General features: G+C 52.9%; 1 protein-coding gene across 19 annotated transcripts in view; it reads right to left on the bottom strand.

Moving 5' to 3' along the window:
• PITPNM2 (phosphatidylinositol transfer protein membrane associated 2) overlaps nucleotides 1-15,572 on the bottom strand; it is a 171,966-nt gene that overhangs the window by 79,227 nt on the left and 77,167 nt on the right. Inside the window, exon 1 of one of the 19 annotated variants that reach the window (XM_033220212.1) lies at nucleotides 14,599-15,115. The exons of the other annotated variants lie outside the window; for them this stretch is intronic. The gene's annotated coding sequence lies outside the window, so the exon portion shown is untranslated. Of the gene's footprint in view, nucleotides 1-14,598; nucleotides 15,116-15,572 lie in introns of those variants that run through there. 19 annotated transcript variants of the gene reach the window in all.

The following is a 15,572-nucleotide window of genomic DNA, read 5'->3' as shown; positions in this document are numbered from 1 at the left end:
ACATCCCTACTCGCATCTACCCATGCATCCCTCCACCCAGGCATCCACCTATCCATCTACCCATGTAGCTACTGAGCCATTCATTCATGCATGCATCCACGGATCCATCCACCCATGTATCCATCCACCATCTACATAGGGCAGGGCTGGGACTGGAGCCCAGAGCCTCTGCCTCTAAACCCAAAGTTCTTCACAACAGGTCACAGTTGACGTCTTTACACTCATGGCAGCTCTGAGAAACTTTCTGACCCTTTAAGGGGTATACAGGAAGAAAGGCCTTGCTAGTGGAATGGGAATCAGGGCTCATGACAAGGCATGGTCTATGCAGGGTGCCAGTCCTAAGGCCAATCCTCATCAACAGCTCTGTGAGGGCAGCCAACCCTAAGCCCACTCTGCAGATGAGGAAACAGGAAACAAGCTCTGGAGAGGTCTGCTGATGTGCCTACCACCCAAGGACGGCTAACCACTACAGCCATAACCCTTTCCCAGATCTCTCCACTGTCCAAGAGCAGGCCCTCTCACTGCACTACAGCATGTCAGGCATGGCTTGGGCAGAGTGGATAGGAGGCGTCCCAGTGAGTAAAAGGCTTCTCAGACCAAAGGCTTCTGAGCCAGGGCCAATGTGGTGGATGGTGGGAGTCATTGGTCATCACAAGATGATGCGTCTCACAGGAAATGGGAAAGAACTTGTACACTGGAGAGTCAGAAGAAGGGGGAAGCCTGGGGCTTTCAGACCCTGACAAAGTTCCTGCGTCCAAGGGAGTTTCTGAAGGTTGTGGGGGAAGGTGGCTGCTAGCAGGGTCCCCAAGAACAGCTGCCAACAGAGTCTGGACAAAGTTATGCCATCTCCCTGTATGCCAGTGACTTCAGAGAGTTCTGGAAGAAAGACCTGACAGCTGGAGCCCAGCTATGAGTGCCATGGGCTGCTGGCTGCTGGGAAGAGATGGAGTTGGGTGTGGAGGAAGGCACAAGTATTCTAACAAAGGGACTCTGAGAAGCAGGGACTACGGTGTAGAGATAGGCGGTAGGTTCCTAGGGAGGCCCTGCAGCAGCCAAGGGGCCCCTGCTCCTCCTCCTCCTCCCTGCCAAGTGGAGCAGCCTGGCTTGCATCTGTCTGCTCCCCTCTGGTGCACCTGGGACCCTGTCGCTTGCTGCCTCCCATTTCAACAAATCCAGGGAGACAGATTGCTGAGTCCCCAGACTCCCTCCCAGACAGGCAGCTGGGTAGAAGGGAAAGTTTGGGGTCCAGTGCCTGCACTTCTCATCTCTCCGTCCTTAGATCCGATACTTGCAACTGAGCCTTGGTTTACTCATCTGTAAAGGGAGGTGGTAATACATCCAGTGAGGCGGTTAGACAGCATGGAGAACACTATGCCTGGTAACCAAGATGTGTTCTATCGCCCACGGGAATACTAAAAATATCTAACGGCTGGGCACTGCTGCTGGTTGTGGGGCTGGGGGAATCCTGGAGGTGCCTGTGGACAGCATTGCCCACTTAGCTCCAGGAATCCCAGGGAAGGGACACTAAGGGGGATGGGGCAGGGGCAGAGGCTATTTACAACCAGCAAAAAAAAGTACAGCACTCTTGCTCTTGGGGCCAGATGTATCTAGGATTTCAGAATATCCTGAACTTTAGACAGGTAAAGCTACATATCTCAGCAGCATCCAATAAATAAATACACTGAACTCTCTGCAGTGAAAGACGTGAATATAGAATACATAAAGGCTATAAACAGCCTCACTTGGACTATAAATAGCCTCACCTCAGTTCAGGCAAAATTTTGCTGCCAAATGAGTTACAAAAAAGTGTCTGGTTTTCAGAGTGTGCTGGATTTTGGAATTGAGGATAAGGAATTGTGGATCTGCACATCAATGTTTTTACCACATATCAGTGTGAACCAACTGCACATCACCTCTGCTTCATCCCACTACCAATGCAGGACAAATGAGGGATTACATATGCTCTGCCTCTAAAACTCACCAGGCCCTGTGACCTTGGGGAACACAGTACAAAGAGACGAGTCACATACGAAAGCAAATGTGCACACACACACACAAACAGCAATGCCTATAAATATATTCATAACACAGGCCTGCGGGCACACAGGTCCACAAGGACGCAGAGCCCAGCTCTGCTGATGGAACCTGTGTTGCTCCAGGGCCCGCTGACCCCTGCTCAGGGCAAGGCCTGTGTTTCCAGGCCTGAGCCTGGGCAAGCAAGGGCAGACAGGAATGAGGAACAGGGCAGTGCTTGGTGGTTGAGAGCTTCCTCATCTCTGCAGTGTGGAGGAGGGGCAGGTATGCCAGGCAGACCTGGCTCTAGTACCAGCACTGCCACTGCCTAGCCGGTGGCCTTAGATGGGTGGCCTTGGGCAGATGGTCTGCACCCCTGGCTGGGCTGCATTTCTTCACCTGCAAATTCTGAGTGATACAGGCCTCTTGGGCTTGGTGAGGGGCACACAGGAGCCCCCAGGGCTTAGCACACAGTGGTGCTTAGGAAGTGCTTGCTGACTCTGTTCTGTGACATTGCTTAAATGCATAATATTTAAAAGAGGGGGCTAAAATGAGTGGCCTCTTCAGTCCCAGAAACATCTCCCTCTCCCCCAGGGCTCTCTTTTGAGGCAGAGCCGCTTGTGGATCTCTGTCCTATACCAGGGCTCTCTCCTCAGAATGCAGAGGGGACCTACTGTATGCTCTGGCTGCCAAGAGCAGCCCCCAAGAGACCAGGCTCCAGGCCTGGAAGGAAAAGCCTAGAGCAGGGACCCCTGGAGGAGGGGTCACAGCACTGCAGGCAAAACTCAGGCTCTGACATCAGAACGATGCTCTGATCACAACTCCTCCCTTGGTCACTTGGTCTTAAGGAAGTTACTTAAACTCTCTGAGCCTCAGTTCTTCATTTTATAAGACTAGGTCCAATACCACATAAACCTCATAGGGTAGTAGGGGGAATAAATTAAAAGACAAGGAATGTAAAGCACACAGCACACAACACCCAAGCAACAGCAGCAGCCGCTATTATTACTATAATGATGATAGTGACGTGGTTGTGATGGTGATGCTGAGGATCAGCCCTGCTAAAGAACTGCGTCCCCACGCTCAAAACACTCAGGACTAGGAGAAATAACTCACTGATATCATTTTGTCACTATGCATTATCGCCAGCCTTCCCAGGGTTGGGACCGTTGCTCACTGTTTCGACCCTCCCAGCAACACTGCCAGCAGGCAGACAGAGGTACTCTCCCCATTCCAAAATGGAAGCCAAGAGAGCACCAGGGACTTGGTCAAGGTCATCGGGCAAGTCAGTAACAGGGAAGGGATGAGAACTCCTGATTCTGGGCCCAGGGTGACACCAAACCAATCCCAACCAGCACCCCAAGGCCTGCAGCCCACAGGAGCCTCTCAGCCACCATGGGGCACAGGTATGTGCAGGAGCGTCAAGACCTGGGCTGGGGGGTGGCACAGGGCAGGGGAGCTGTGGGCAGTAGGGAACTGAGTCATCTTTCAACTGGCCCAAGCCCATGGAGCACAGTCTGGCTCCTCTATCTTTGGCGGGGAGCCTGGGGCTATTTCGGGAAGCTCTGCACACAGCCCGCCACTTCCCTGCCAGGCTGACTGGGTCAAAAACAAAACGAGCCCAGCAACAGCCCTGTGTCAACAGGGTGGGAAGTGAGGAGGCACTGAACAGTCCCAAATCCAAGAGCAGGAATGGGAGAAAATCAGGGAAGGTTGTAGGGGTAAGCACATCATCCTCACCCTGCAAAAAAAAGCTAGTGAGAAACAAACACCACAATGAATCAGAAGCAGCAGGACACAGGGAGTGACTAGCTTTGGGACCAGACCACGTTCACATTCAAGCCTTATCTTTGAGCAAGTCCTTTACCTGCTCCAGGCCTCAGTGTACCCATTTGTGTACCACCACCCACCTTGGAGGGTTGAGTGGGATTAAATGAGGTGATAGTGAGGCACTGGGCACCTGAGATGTCTTCCGCCTGGGCCTGCCATGCCCTGCTCACCCTTCAGAGCCTTACTTGGAGCCTCCCAGTGGGACAGCTGAGCTACAGCCCCCATTCTGCAGGCACTTGCCACCCACAGCCACTGGAAGCCCCTGGACGGCTGCACAAGGCCCTGTCCATCCTTGTGCAACTGCAGTGCTGAGCCTGGAGCAGCTGCCTCATCCGTCTGTGAGGTCAAGCCCAAGGGGCCACCCAGAAGGCTCTCCGAGAGCATCCAAAAAACCAGAGGAAAGGGTGAAGAGGTCCCCCATGGTATCCAGGGTTCCCCATAGCCCTCCAGTCACTGTCATGGGGCAGGCAGCAGGTCTCAGCTCATTCCTAGCTGCTGCTTTGCAGGGGCAGCGTGAGAGCCACATGGTGCCAGGAATGCAGCACAAGGCTCTGCCGAGAGCATGTGCACGGCAGACACTGGAGACGGAGTCAATGGGGAACCAATGGGGCTGGCAGGAGAGGCAGGAGGACGCAACACAGGAACAACCATTTATGGGGTATTTCCAAGGCACCAGGCTCCGTGGGAGCAGCTGACACACCTTGTCCCAGAAGATATGTCTTTTTGACAGGTAAAAGCAAGGGGCCCAGAAAATCGAAAGGATTTTGGCAAGTTGGTGTGAGACTTGCAGGAGGTCAGGAGGCTCAGAAGGGCTGTTCATTTTAAATGATTAATTGTATGTAAAGCCTGTGGGTGTGAGGGTAAGGAGGCAGCTCCCCAACAGGCACCCTGGGCCAGCCTGGGAGCCCTAGGGGACATCATCCCCAAGGTGGTCTGTTGGTTCTCAGAGCAGGAGGATGGGAAGGAATGGATGGTGGTCAGGCAGTCACAGGGGCACTGGTACTGGCAACACTCAGCACTTTCTGCATTTAGAGGCATCCTCTGTCATCCTGGACAGCAGAGACTTCTAGAAGTCAGATGCAGGAAGTGCTTCCCAGAGCAACATTGTCTTTCATTAACCGCTGGAGACATGGGGCAGAGACTCGCCCAAGGTCTACAGCAGACCTAAGCCTTGTCCCTTGTTGTATCCAGCCCTGTATGCACGCGCGCGCGCGTGTGTGTGTGTAGACCGATGTCACCTTCACAGCTGAGGTGTCAGTGCATCTCATCTGTGATGGGCCAGCAGAAGGAGAAGAAAGCTCTTGCAGGTGCCAAGTGTTGAGATGGCCACTGGACCACGTGCCCAGTGATGTGTTCGAGAGGAGCTCAGGGAGCCAGGGCTGGACGCAGGCAGAGAAACTGGCTAGGAAGGAGGACAAGTGTCAAGACCGAGCGAGGGAAGGGCCTGATGAGAGAAGACCCAGCTGGGAAACAGATGGAGTGGGCTGGTGCAGGCAGGGGCAGAAGGTGAGGAGCCCTAAAGACTAAGCATTGTGGGTACTCCCCACAACTCACAAACCCATAAGCCAGCCAGGAGCAAGAGCAGGGGTCTGGCTATGTATGCCACCATCATCCCCACTGCCTTTGGGGAGTGAGTCCCTGACCTCACCCCACAGCTGTTGGGGCTGGGGGCATGAACCTCTGAGACAAGCACAGACTGACAGCTGGGAGAAAGATGGACTCCTCTCTGCAAAGCCCACCCTGTGAGAGGGGCTTAACCACCCCCTGGGATAGGCTACAAGGTATGGCTATTATAGAAATTTCCTATACTGAACAGAGTTTGCCCCCCTGGGACTCAACCTGGGGTCTTGATTGACTTTTTGGAGCCACATGCAGCCTTTCTCCTGCAGGACACCTTAAAATACGTGTCTGACTAGTACACCCTCTCCACAGTGGCTGCCCACTGGGCCCCCTCTGCTGCTCTGGGCTCTCTGATTCTATTCATGGAGGCAAAGTTGCCCCTGCTGATGACAGGGCCTAAGGCTGCTAAAAGCCCTGGGTGTGTTTCCTGGGACCTACTGCCAGGCCACCCTCCCCGGCTGGTGTAGCAGGTTTGCCCTTTATCTGGTGACATTCGCCTGCTGGGTGCAAGGGGAATAGTGCAGCCCCCTCCCCAAATTCACATCTAACTAGAGCCTCAGAACATGACCTTATTTGGAAATAGGGTCTCTGTGGATATGATTAGTGAAGGATTTCTAGATGAAATCATACTGGATTGAGGATGGGCTCAAAACCCAATGACTGGTGTTCTTATAAAAAGAGGAGAGAGTCTACAGCCATGGCCAGGTATGATGGCTCATGCCTGTAATCACAGCACTTTGGAAGGCCAAGGTGGCTGAACACCTGAGGTCAGGAGTTCGAGACCAGCATGGGCAACATGAGGAAACCCCGTTTCTACCAAAAACACAAAAATTAGCTGGGCGTGGTTGCATGTGCCTGTAATCCCAACTACTCAGGAGGCTGAGGCAGGAGAATTGCTTGAACCCAGAAGGCGGAGGTTGCAATGAGCTGAGATAGTGCCACTGCACTGCACTCCAGCCTGGGTGACAAGAGAGAAACTCCGTCTCAAAAAAAAAAAAAAAAAAAAAGGAGGAGAGGACACAAGGCCATGTGAAGGCAGAGGCAGAGACTGCAGCGATGCAGCCACAAGTCAAAGAACACTTGGGGCCACCAGAAGCTGCAAGAGGCAAGGAAGGATTCTCCTTAGAGCCCTCAGAGGGAGTGTGGCCCTGCTGACATCTTGATGTGAGACTTCTGGCCTCCAGAACTGTGAGAGAATAAATTTCTGCTGTTTAGACTATGCAGTTTGTGGTCATTTATGACGGCAGCCCCAGGAAACCAGTACATTGGGTTTGTGGCATTAGGAAACAGGACATACTCTGAGTTGACCACATATAGGTCAGCTAGTGTCCCTTGCTCCGGGCACCCTGCAGGAGAAGAACCAATGGGCCTTCTGGCTGGGAGGGTGACACTAGCGTCTGGGCAGGACTGAGCCAGCCTGTCACCAGGCTGTTAGCAGGACTGCAGCCCAATTAGCTCAGGGCACGTGAGGAGTCAACGGTGAGAAGCCCGTCTGCATCCAGGCTCTTAAGACACTTGAGGGGAAGTAGTCATGTGGCTCAGAATGCACCGGCCTCCCCCTGCCCAGCCTCCCCGCTTTCTCCACCTCCCCCAAACAGCTTTTTCTAGGCCCCCACGTCAGGTCAGGCCAGCTCAGCTTTGCTAAAAATCCTCGGGCACAGCCGGCCACAGTAGCTCACGCCTGTAATCCCAGCACTTTGGGAGGCTGAGGTGGCTGAATCACTTGAGGTCAGGAGCTCCAGACCAGCCTGGCCAACATGGTAAAACCCTGTCTCTACTAAAAATTACAAAAATTAGCCAGGCATAGTGGCGCATGCCTGTAATCCCAGCTACTCAGGAAGCTGAGGCAGAAGAATCACTTGAACCTGGGAAGCGGAGGTTACAGTGAGCCAAGATTGCATCACTGCACTCCAGCCTGGGCAATAGAGTGAGACTCCATCTCAAAAACTAACTAACTAACTAACTAACTAACTAACTAACTAATAATAATCCTTGGGCACACCAGCCCTAAGCAGACAGCCTTAAGAAGTAACCCAGGGATTGCAGGTATTTCTGATCAGAAATGCTTGAAGCGAGACCTGAGAAATACTTAACACCCCCCTATCCCCAAGGGGCTCAGCATCTCCTAGCTGTCTCCACTTTTGGAGGCCCTCCCATAATGGGGAGCTGAGGGAGCTGGCCAAGACTTTTGGAAGCTTTAGGACTAAGACCAATGGTTTCTCTGAGATTCTGCAGAGTTTGGGATCTCAGAGAGCTCCAACATTTGCAAACCCCAGGCACCTCCACCATCCCAACAGCATAGGCTCTGCCCACATCAAGGGACATGGTTGGGACCATTGTAGGACTGATAATGTCAGAGCCAAGATGGTTGAGTCCAGCTTTTCTCAAACTGAAGTATAGGGATGAGCTGCTTTAGAAACACCTAGTGAGATTGTTTAAAATGCAGATTCCAGGGCCAGGTATAGTGGCTCACACCTATAATCCCAGCACTTTGGGAGGCTGAGGTGGGAGGATCGCTTAAGACCAGGAGTTTGAGACTAGCCTGGGCAACATGGTGAGCCACCATCTATACAAAAAAATTAAAAATTAGCCAGAAGTGGTGGATCGTGCCTGTAGAAGTAGCTACTCAGGGGATTGAGGTAGGAGGATGGCTTGAGCCCAGGAGGCTGCAATGAGCTACGACTGCACTACCGCACTCTAGCCTGGACAACAGAGTAAGACCCTCTCTCTAAAAAAAAAAAAAAGGGGGGGGGAAATGCAGATTCCTGTGCCCTGCTCCCAGACCTGCTAAATCAGAACCTCTGTGTGACAGGCCCCGGAACCTGCATTTTAAACACATCTCCTGAGGTTATCAGGAAACCCTCCAGAGAATGAAAACACGTGGCCTGGTACAATCTCCCTTGCAGATAGACAGACAGACTGGAGACAGGACAGGGATTGCTGCAGGCCACGTAGTAAAGCCAAGGCCAGAGTCCACACCTCTTCTGGGCTTGCTGGGGTCCCCATAGGCCTGGAATCAGATGGCCAGAGTCCTCTGTGCTCAAACAGCCCTTTCCCCAGGTGAAGCTTCCTCGCCGTTCAGGCCCCCGGAAGCCTTCCCAAGTCCCGTGGGCTGAGTTAGCCCCCCAGGCACCTTGCACCCACTTTCCTTTCGGTGTTTATCAAACTGTACTATAGCCGCATGTTTGTCTTGGCGCTCAGGGCCCGAGCCTCGTTCAAAGTTGTGTCCCTAGGGCTCGGCCACAGCAGTTGCTTAATAAAGGTAGGTACCCAGCAAATATTTGTGAGATAAAAGATTTTAGGCTGGGCGTGGTGGCTCACGCCTGTAATCCCAGCACTTTGGGAGGCCGAGACGGGCGGATCACAAGGTCAGGAGATCGAGACCATGGTGAAACCCATCTCTACTAAAAATACAAAAAATTAGCCGGGCGAGGTGGCGGGCGCCTGTAGTCCCAGCTACTCAGGAGGCTGAGGCAGGAGAATGGCGTGAACTCGGGAGGCGGAGCTTGCAGTGAGCCGAGATCGCGCCACTGCACTCCAGCCTGGGCGACAGAGCGAGACTCCGTCTCAAAAAAAAAAAAAAAAAAGATTTTAATTCCAAACTCTGTCCCAGAACAGTTATCTGATCTTGGGCAGGTGATCCAACTTCCAGGTGCCTTCCTGGAACAGATTCTGGTCATCTGCCCTGACTGTTTACCAAGGCCACAGTGAAAAGCCAGATGCAATGCACTCGGGAAGCTGCCCAGCAGTGGGGCTCTGCATCTGGGGCTCACATGAGAAGCAGGGGCTCACTGAGTGACTGGCAAGTAGCTAAGAGTCCCCAGGGTGGCAAGACCCAGCCAGGAGAGTCTGCTGATAGATAGAGTCCAGGGACAGGTGAGTCCAGAGGTTCTACTAGCCTTGAGCCTGGGGCGAGAGGTCACCATGCCCTGGTCCCTTGCCCAGCTCTGTTCACTGCTCTTGGGGCTTAAGTCATGCCCTAAGCCCATGTCCACTGTGGGGAGCAGGGACTGGGCCCTGAAAGCTATCAGGCTGCACACAGAAGCTCACATCAAGTAGTGGTAACAAGGGCCTGGGAGCTGGAGCAGGTCCCAGCTGGGCAGCCCAGAGGAATGTGACAGGCGCTGAGTCTGGGAAGCAGGCATCGTGCCCCCTCCCAGCTCCACTGGCTGCCCTGAGGAGCAGAGCTGCCCACGGGATGGGCCCCCCATGGGACAGGAGGCTCCTCGGTATGCCACTTCCTCAAGCCAGGCAGTCACAGCTTACACAGGCCAGGCCTCTTCCAAGGAGGAGCTTGGGAGCTTAGGCCTGCCCCCCATGCCTTCTAAATCACCCCACAGGACCAACCGGTTCTTCAGCCCAGGCTAGTTGTGGGGCAGCCCTAAGGGCCCCGCATCAACATGCCCCTTTGTGCATCTGCCCAACCCAGAGAATGCCATGACGTGTGACTCATGTTGGGGCTGCATGGAAGGGATGTCACCGAGTCACTAGCTCAGCCCTTCCTAGCTGCAAATGGGGGGATACAGGGGAGGAGGTCAGCAGAGACAGGGAGTTGAACTCTGTTCTGCCTCCAGGAGCCTGTCCAGCTGGCCCAGCTCAGTGTGATTCCAAGTGACTCAGGAAAGCTGCCCTGGGTCTGTCTGGGTCAGTGTCCTCATCTGTCAGGTCTGACTTGGGATCCTCGAGTGTCCACTATTGCCTGAGAGGGAGCAACAGGCTGAACTCTTGAGTAGGGTGGGCAGAGGGATGCAGGCAGCAGAGGGGGACAGGCATGCTGGCTCTTCTCCTCTAAGTTGAAGCTGCCAGATGGTGTCTTAGGCCTAACTTCCAGCCCCTGGTCTGGGTCCAGGGGAGGCCCCTCCTTGGCACTGTGGCCATACCCAAACTCCAGCCATGAAATACGGAGCTGCTCATCTTTTCCCTGTGCTCTCCATGAGCCACACTGCTGACCATGTGTTGTGCTTCCTGGCGTGGAGGACAGCCAGCGAGAGACCTGCAAGCTGGAGAACTCTGCTGCCCACCTTCCCCTGAAGGCAAGCTCAGCTCAGGGAGTGGCTCTGGGTTCAGGTGGCTGGCAGGGCACAAATGGCTCAATGATCACACCTCCTGACAGAAAGCTCTGCTGGCTGAGACACCGCACTGGCTCTCCAAACATTTGGGAGCACGAAAAGCAGCGGTTGGCTTGGCCCTGATCCTAGGACAGCCTCTGGTACAGAGCAATCTGACACTGGAGGAGAGCCCTACAAGACAATCATCCACTTCACACACTCCTGCGACAAGGCAGGCAAGAAGCACAGACTCTTGAATTTTCGCACAATGCCCATGGAGGGACCATCACTCCCATTCCACACAATAGGAAACTGAGGTGCAATGGGGATTAAGCAGCTTCTGTGGGTCACACAGCCAGGGCTCAAACCCGAGCCTATATGACTACCAAGTTTTGCTCTTCCTACCAGCTGAGGAAGGTCCTAGAGCAGCCCAGTCCCAATCCTTTCCATCTCAGGAAACTAAAGTCCTAGAAAAGGGACTTCAGCCATGCAATTAGCACAGGCCCAGCAGGCAAATGAAGTCAGGCGGAAGGAGTGTTTTAAATTTACCCATTCCCCATTCCCTGTCTGCACAGGCTTGACAAAGACTGTTCACAGCCACAGGCTGTGATAATGGTGTGCCCACGCCTAGAAAGCTGTGAAGTGCTTTAGAAGGGCACAGGGTGATGGGAAAAGTGAGGACGCTGGCATGAAACAAAGTGCTGGGCACACTTTGTCCTTCCCATTCTCCTGAGGGCACCCATTGCTAACCCTGCTGTGCACATCAGGAAACTGAGGCTCTGAGAGGCCAAAGGAATTCTCCAAGATCTTATAACCAGGCTGATGGCAGACAGAGGACAGGGACAAGGTCTTCTAACTTGCATTCTCCCCTCCCCTCCAGCCCCTGAGCATAGTCTTGCTTAGAGAAAGGTGATGGGGACTTGATGAGGAAAATTCCTGTCACTAGGCAACAAGGTGGGGAAACTGAGGCACAAAGTAGACAGCAAGTTAAGGCCGGCAATTGTCTCCATCCTATCTTCTCCCAAGACACACCTACCATTTGCACAGTAACAGAGCATGTTCAAGTCCCTCGTTCATTCATTTCCACCAAACCTGGCTTTGTCAGGAAGACAGTCAGGGCTCAGAGAGGTCCACTGGGGCAGAGATGGGACCCCAGACTCTTGGACTCCAGGTCTAGTGCTCCCTGTCAACAGGTGCTCAAGGGTTTGAAGTTAAACATTCATCTGAAAGGGGCTTTCAGGATGCCAGCGGCAGCAGAGAGGGGCACAAAGCTGACCTACTGGGTAAACCTGCAACTGCACGTTGGACCAAATAAAACCAGCACCGAGTCAGGAAACCATCATAAGATACAACTTTCCCTCACCTGGAGCTCTGGAAGAAGAGGCTCTGGCCACCTGGCAAGGGCCCTGGGGAAGTCATCCAAGTCAGAATCCGGAGCTCCAACAGGGATCAGGGAAGAAGCCTGATTTCTGAAGCCTGGTGTTTAGGGAGAGCCCTGCTTCTTGAGAGTTTGGCTGGTGTGATTCCATCGCCTGCCCGCCTCCCCAGAGCTCCCTGTCCCCTTCAGGGATGACCAGCTGTCTCCAGCTTCCATGAGGATGGAGCTTCCGTTTTATTCACTTGGCTTCTCATGGGTCATTAAGGTACAAACCCTCTGCTGTTTGTTACATCAATATTCTGTCAACCTCTTAGGAAGAGTTCTTAAATGAATGAATCCTTTTTTCTATATTTCATTTTCCATATAGGCTCTAAGCTACGGAAAAATTGCAAAACTAACACAAGAACTCCCCTCTACACTCTGCCCAAAAGCAGCAATTGCTTCCTTTTCGTTTCACCTGCCTTGCATCTGTGCCCCTCCTACTCTCTGTGTGCATCTCTGGGCATAAACACTCCTGACCTATTGAAGAGTAAGTTACGGGAATGCCTGATCTCTAACAACAGCCTACCATTTGCCACTGCCCACACAGGTGGTTCATCTCCAAGCACGTCACACCTGTTCTCTGGGTTGAGATACGTGAAGTAGACAGTGTTATCTCCAGGTTACAGATGAGGAAACTGAGGCACATATCTCCTCATGTGCAGTACTGTTCCTACTACCCTGAGCCACCAATGCTGAAATCCTCAGCCTAAAACACGTAGACCCCACGATGCAGACTATCTTTCTGATGATATAGGATGTAGCAATTTTTAAAAGGAAGGGAGACAGACGCTCTGCTCCTATAGCAGAATAACAGTGGATCAGGATCAGAGTGACCCGGATTTCCACAGTGTAGAGTGGCCTCATGCACTCTGGGTGGAAGCCCTGGGGCAAGTGACTGGTAGGGCAGATGCAGGGGGCTCTCCTCCGGCTCAGCCCCAGGCTGCCTGCTCCTTCCTCTCACTACTTCCTTCCTTTTCTCTTCTTAGACAACTAAGGTGGGTGGCCATGGAGTGCAGGGAGAGTGAGCATCCCCCAGCTCTCCTCACCCAACCTCCTCAGCCTCCTCCCATATGGGGCTCCCACTGAAAGACAAGGGCTGAATATAGTCTTCAGGCCAAGAGCTCAGCAGCCGTGCCTGGTGCAGAGCAGGTTGCATGTATAACTAATGAGTGAGGGAGAGGGAGGAGGGAGTAAAGGAGTGAAAGAGCCAGGGATCCAAGTTCTGGTTCTGCCTTCACAGGTGGCAGGCTACTCAACCCTCTGAGACTCGGTTTGCTTTCCTGTAAAATGGGAACAACACCAAGGACTTCTAGGGTGGTTGCAAACTGTTAAATCAGATGAGACCTGGGAAAGTGTCTGTGACGTGGATTTAAGATCCCAGTGCAGATATGGGTTAAGGAGTTTGCTGAGCCCTGCTCTGGGAATTGAAGCAGAAAATGGGGAGAAACAGAATGAAAAGCTAAAGATGCCCAAATACAAATGCCACATTCACACTCACTGCACACACTCTCACATACCCCGCAGGCACACACAGGCATATATACATGCCACACACATGCACACACCTCACACACACAACATACCACACATACACATATAAATACACACATGTCCATATGCACACACCACACACACTCACATATACACCCCCCCACATGCACACACCACACACGCATATGCAAACACATCACACACCTCACATGGACACACACATGCCTACACATACACCCCCCCCACACACACACACACGGCCTTACAGCTCAGCACACCTTAAGCTTATCAGTCTCTGATGAATCCCTTCCCTTTGGGCTGGTGGTCCTCAGAAGCCCTGGACAGAAAGCCAGCACCCAGAGGCTCCCCTGCAGACACAAACATGCCAATCTCTATAACACCCCAGACCATGCAGCAGAGCACCAGGGAGGAAAAAAGGGAACAGAGGCAGCTCTTTCCAGAAGTGGACAGGGACTGTTGTCTCACTCAGGTAAGACACTGAGCTTTAAAGCGATGCATAAAAAGGACAGCTGTCTGATCTTACCAATCCTGGGAACCGTTTACATGGGATCACGTTAGCATGAGAACAATGCCAAATGGTAGGTACACCCCTGCTAGCAGGCAGGGAAAACATATTTGTGTGTGTGTGCATGTGTGTGTGAGCTTGTGAGTTGCATGTGTGTGCCTGCATGGCATGTGCACATGTATTTGTGTGAGTGTGCATGTGGGGAGGCTGTGTATCTGCAAGCATATGTGCACTTGTGTATGTGCACAAGTGGGCAAGGGCGTATATGTGCATGTATAAGTATGTGTGTGTTCAGGAAACTCACAAGAGAGACCGGGGGAGAGTTTAATGTTCATGAGCTTCTCTCTTCCTGCAGTTTATCATGCAACACCACCAACAGACTTTTTCAAAGCTAGGCACAGGCTGGGCGGGGGCCAAGGCAGATGTTCTGAGTCCCAGAATCTCTGACCCACATCAGAGCTGCCTGTCCTGCCCAGCACAGCCTGGGTGGTGGACCCCACCATGCTGCGAGCCAGGCCAGGGGAAAATAAATCAGACTTTCTCCTGGGAGCTTCACTGGCTTCGTGAGGTCTGTCTGAACCACAGGGCTTCCCACCACGCCCTTCCCTGAATCCCAGAGCTCTTGTCAAATTAAAGAAAGAACCACTCACCGCCTGAAAGCCAGCCAATGCAGTGATTATTCCAATTTTCCTGGAATGAGCTTTCCACACTTTCACGGGCTGGAGCCATCGGCAGCCCAGGCTCCCACCTCTCCAAGCTGCTCTCATGCCCCCTGCGGCTCCTTTCAAGTTAAGTCACCACTACGTGAAATGACACTTCAGAGCAGTCGCTGAGAAAGCACACAGGAGGGCGAAGAGGCCGGGGCAGAGCACTCAGGATCTACCTCAGGCAAATGCAGCTAGGCTGGAGGAGCCGGGCTCTCTCCTCAAAAGCCAGCTTGGCTCAGGCTGTTCTTTTGACTTTTGGGCTTGCCGACTGAACACTCACTTGCATTGCCCTGGGCTCACATGAAAGCCCTCAGGGCAGAGGAAGCCCAGCTGGAACAGCAGGGCCAGGTGCCTCCCATAGAGGCTGAGAGCAGAGATGAGGATCGGGTGCTGCCACTAGTGGGCTGGCCTTTAAGGTGTCACATCAGATTTTCCGCTCGCTAGCAAACCAAAACCAAACCAAACAAAACTAGCACATGGCCTCCCCACCCATCACATAACTCGTAAACCCATCAGAATTCCCAGCAACCAACCAGAATCCAGACGCCCATTATGTCATTAAGAAGCCTGCACACTGCCCAGATGCCAAGAGGGTCTGGGTGAGTCTGCAGCTCCAAAGCAGAGGAAGAAACAGCACAGACCTGTGCAGACACAAGAGCGTTCCTCTCATCCTGCCCAGTCGTAACCCATCTGATTGCTCAAAGAGAAGCACCAAGAATTCAGGGTCTCTGGGGGGCTCAAAGGCAGCTTTAAAGAAACAGGGCTTTGGGGAGATAAACATAGTTTAAAGATGCCCAACCACAGAACCACACAGGGAGTCCTGTCTCAGGCCACCTTTGAAGCTCCGATGCTGTTATTAAAACAATCTGACAGAGAAAATGCTGAAACAAAAAACAGAATCCAATCAGATGCTCATG

Source organism: Trachypithecus francoisi, unplaced genomic scaffold, assembly GCF_009764315.1.
Source record: "Trachypithecus francoisi isolate TF-2019V2 unplaced genomic scaffold, Tfra_2.0 Lachesis_group11, whole genome shotgun sequence".
Taxonomy (NCBI): domain Eukaryota; kingdom Metazoa; phylum Chordata; class Mammalia; order Primates; family Cercopithecidae; genus Trachypithecus; species Trachypithecus francoisi.
This window is presented reverse-complemented; position numbering and strand designations above follow the sequence as displayed.